The sequence below is a fragment of the Pezoporus flaviventris genome, unplaced genomic scaffold (assembly GCF_033815535.1).
Source record: "Pezoporus flaviventris isolate CSIRO_AGI_PZ_B2104156 unplaced genomic scaffold, CSIRO_AGI_Pfla_v1 ptg000031l, whole genome shotgun sequence".
Classification (NCBI taxonomy): Eukaryota; Metazoa; Chordata; class Aves; order Psittaciformes; family Psittacidae; genus Pezoporus; species Pezoporus flaviventris.
The window spans coordinates 6,816,109-6,820,486 of NW_026892579.1; the positions used below are offsets into that span (position 1 = coordinate 6,816,109).

At 41.6% G+C, this 4,378-nt stretch overlaps 1 protein-coding gene across 4 annotated transcripts in view; it reads left to right on the plus strand.

The window, feature by feature from the left end:
* Positions 1-4,378, plus strand: part of FYN (FYN proto-oncogene, Src family tyrosine kinase) — a 144,460-nt gene that overhangs the window by 137,106 nt on the left and 2,976 nt on the right. The gene's annotated exons all lie outside the window — the stretch shown is intronic.

A 4,378-nucleotide genomic window follows, 5' to 3' on the forward strand; every position in this document is an offset into this window, starting at 1 on the left:
TCCTCTTTTGTGTCTTATTACTGCAGTTTTTCCAGTAAAAGTCAAGCAGCATTGCATTCCTGTCCCCATCCGTATGGGCAGTAGATTTTTATTATACTGAGCATTAAAATGGCCATATCCTGTGGCATCCTAAGATTATGGAAGGCTTCACTAACAAAGCTGGATGGTGGGAGGTCATTTCATTTTTGGTCTTCTCAGGAAATAGAAAGCTAATGGAAAAGCCGTCTTTTGGAAACTGGATGTTGCCTTCTTGGTCCAAATGGTAATTCTTGAAACATCATGAGCACAAACTGATTTTTCAAGCAGGTGAAATAGCTGTAGTCTACTGAAGAATATTGCTAAGTATTTTACTCCACAGATTTAAGGTTTTTAGGATAAACTTTTAAGGGGCCTAGAAGCATACTGCAAGCAGAATTTCATTTATTATTTACTAAAAGAGTTGCAGCTCTTGGGTATTCATTAGGAGAGAGGAGTTGTACAGGCTGCTCAAATATTCTCTCTGTGTTGTTAGAAGTACAGACACAACAGGCTCTTGCTATCAAAAGAGAAACACTAAAATTTGTAGAATAAGATACACAAATCAAGACAATGGGTTTGTAAACATAAACAGGCCTTCTAAGAGGTAAAACGTATACTTGGATGACTGCTACTTTTATAAGGCTGAATAATAATCCAAGCAATTTTGGAACAAATGTATTTGAAATTCCTTTTTTAAATTAGCAGCACATGTCAAAACCGACAGAATTTCTCTGGCAAATCATAGCTGCTGCAGCCCTTGCTGGATGTATGAATTCCAGTAAGGAACACGAAGATTACTTGAGTTAGTTTCATGTCTAGGTTCTACTGGGAGGAAGGGGAAAGGAGAAAGGAAAGGAAGGGCATTTTCCTGGATTATACCGTGATGAGAAAACCTGTCTTAACTGAATTTCCAGGGACAAAAAAAATGACTGATTTTAGGCAACAATGCCTCTTTTATGTTGTTTTTTCTATCTTTCTTTCTGTTAAGAGGAAGTGAAGAACTGTTTATGTTTTTCCTCCCCCCTTTCTCTCCTTGGGGTTTTTCCTCCAGCATACAGTTTGTTATCAAGTTTCGGAATGTGCTTTGCAGCACTGAGTAATACACTGAATAAAAATACCAAACATTTGATATCTTAGTTCAGTTGGAAAGGAGCTTTTTTGCTGCTGTTGCTTCTACTCATGTTGTACTTAAAGGGGTACTGCCAAAACAAAACCAAAGAATGCAGTTTGATTGTGGTTTAGGTATATACAGAGTTACTGCTGATACTATTTTCATACTCTTTAATACATAAGGGAGCACAGCAGAAGTTCTTACCCCAAAACATGAGGTCATTCAGCTGATTCAAAGACTGTGAATCTAGGATATGAAAAAAGGGTGCAGGTTTTTGTTCTAAACACAAATTTAAAACACTAATATTGAGAACACAACATGAACAAGATGCCAAGACAGCAGGGCCAGGAGGTTTGTGTTGATGTTGCCTTTGGGTTGGTGATGACTAACAGACCACTAGTGTTGCTTTGTAATTTATCAAAAAAGTAAAATATGTTTGAAAATTTTCTTGTTGGATAATGAGGAACACCCTGTCCTGGGTTCAGCAGTAGCAGTCATGTTTTTTTCCTTTGTGTTAACTGGTGCAGTGCTGTGTTTTGACTTCTAGCTTGAGAACAGTGTTGGTGAAGCCGATGTTGTCGGTTGTTGCTAAGTGATGTTTACCCTGACCAAGGACTCTGTGGGGCTCATGCTCTGCCAGGGAGGAGGGGAAGCTGTGAAGAAGCAGAGACGGGGCGCCTGACCCGGGCTAGCCGGGGAGGTATTCCATACCACAGCACGTCATGCCCGGGGTGGGGGGTAACTGGGAGTTACCCGGAAGGACAGGGGCTTCCGGGTGGAACTCGTTTTCTTGGCCGGTGGTATCGTATTCTCTTCCCTTGTTATTTTCCCTTATCATTGTTTTAGCTGATAGTAGCGGTGGTGATTTGTTGCTGGACTGTTCTTGTCTCAACCCGTAGGAGTTGCACTCTCTCGATCCTCCTCCCCGTTCCTCCGGGAGCGGGGAAGGGGAGAGCCCCGGTGCAGGGCGGGGGGAGACGGACACGGACCTTGATTGTTGTCAGCTCGGCACCACTCACTGGGAGTGAGTGAACAAGTTACCTGACTGGGTTTAAACCACGACACACCCAAACGTGTTCAATGCGTGGCAAGCTTTTCTGTTTTGTTGTGAGCCTGTGTGACCTAACATCAGTTTGGAGTCAATAATACAGGAGGACCTTAACTCTATGCCTAATCTGATGTCTGCAGAGGACCATTATTACTCTATTTTCATCATTCTGTGGAGTCCTAACCACAGACCATACGAAGTGTTTGCTCCTACTCATAAACATCTAAGCATCTAACACCAAAAATACAGTGGGTGATGCAGGTGATAAATCAAACACAAGAAACCACTCTTAAAGTGTTGGTCTGCAGGTAGGAAAATATTGTAAATCAGTAATCTAACCTTTATTTTTGCAATTATCACTGCTAAAGGATAAGGACAGGGTTGGGGGGGGGATGACGCAGTCTTCTGGGAAGGTTCCTCCATGCATAACAGTCAGCATAAGAAACAGCACATTAGTGCTTGTTTGAAAATCGAAGGTGCTGCAGTAAGTTAACCAGAACAGTGAATTGACCAGGACATGGCCAACTGAGAGCCTGAATGCTAGTGGGGCAGCCTGAGAGAGGCTTTGAAAGTGAAGGCAAGAAGCTGGTATTTTGTAAGCAACAAGGAGCAAGTGCAAGACCATGTAAGAGGTGATTACAGTTGCAGGCTAGAAAAATGATCCTTGGAAAAACACTGCAAATGGATATCAGCAGGAGGAAATTACCCTGTCAAGATAAGAGGAAAAAGTGTTTTGTAATAATAACATGAGATGAAAATCTAGATGTGGATGGTCAGGAAAGGCTGTATTTTGCAGATGATTCTTTCAAAACATCTTTAAGAATTAAACACAGACAGTATGTGAGGACACAGAGTGAAGACCAAATCCAAGGATACAGCTAAGTCACCAGCCTGAATGCTATGCAGTGTAAGGATATTATTCCCGCTAGTTAGGGTGCAGACAAATGAGTCTGTTTTGAAGGTGGTTGAATTGTTTCTTACAAATAAGTTTATCAAATATATAAGGTAGAGATGATCCCCTGGGTCCTGAAGGTGGGACAAGAAAATTCTTCAAGAGGACATCCTGAAAGAACAGAGTGGAGGAGAACTGGGGAAGAATGGTGTAATGGAAACCAGGAGAAGGATAAGCCAAAGGAATGAGCAAATCAAGGTGCTGATTTCTAGATTTGGTCACAGAGGAACTTGATTGTCCCTACTAGTTCTCCTGCAGAGCTGATTGGCAGGACCCACTGTATTTTTCATCAGAGGACTGATACAGGGCTTGCCAACTGGCAAGCCACAAAGCTCACAGTCAGTGTGCACACCTTCTCTGAAATACTTCTGCATGCCTGTGGTGCCAAAGGAATTCCTGGAAGAGGTATTTAATCTAAAGTTGAAGTTGACTGCAATTAATGTATGGTGAAAAGCACTTCAGCAGAGGAATCAGGGGTTGAAGGTGTTGCACAGAAAAGTCAAGGTAGCAAAGTGCATGGCTTGCCTCCTAGAAGCAAGCATGATGGTAGTAGAACGTTTTACCTTTTTTGAGAGATCGCTATGGTTCTGCAGTGGGCTGTTTTGTTTTGCTTGGTATTTGACTTGTCTTCTGAGCAATTTTGTTCTGTTCTGGGTTGGAACCGTGGAATATACTTGAGCAAAGACAGATCAAGGGAGTGGAGATCAGCAACAGTAAGTTGTTGAACTGACCTTGAAGGTAATGCTGCTGGTAGCACGCTGGTACATCCTTGATAGCCTAAGTAGCAGGATTTGTCTTGAAGCCTCTGCAGAATGACCCCACAGAGCAGTTCAAGAAATGCACATACTCAGTGTGAGGGTTTCAAATATTTATCTTAATTTCTAGAATTTTGAATAGTATTTGTTGTAATGCATTTATTTTCCTTCACCACTTAACATAATATTTCGTGGTTACTATTGTTGGAGGGAAAGTGCCAAATCCTGCCCATTGGGAGTAAGCCAAGAGGGTAACCATGGTAGCAGTGTTTTACTCATCACTGGATCTTACAGACCTTGGCTGGGAAAGAAAGTAATCCAGATTACCTTGCAGTAGATGAAGAAATAAACCAAGACACTGGGGTGGTTTCATTTTGCTTATCTGAACCAAAAGAAATTTGTATGATCAAGAAAGCTGTATGTATTGTAGATTGAAATATACCAGGGTTAATTTGCCTGTAATTTAACAGTGTTGATTCATCTGCATTTTACAG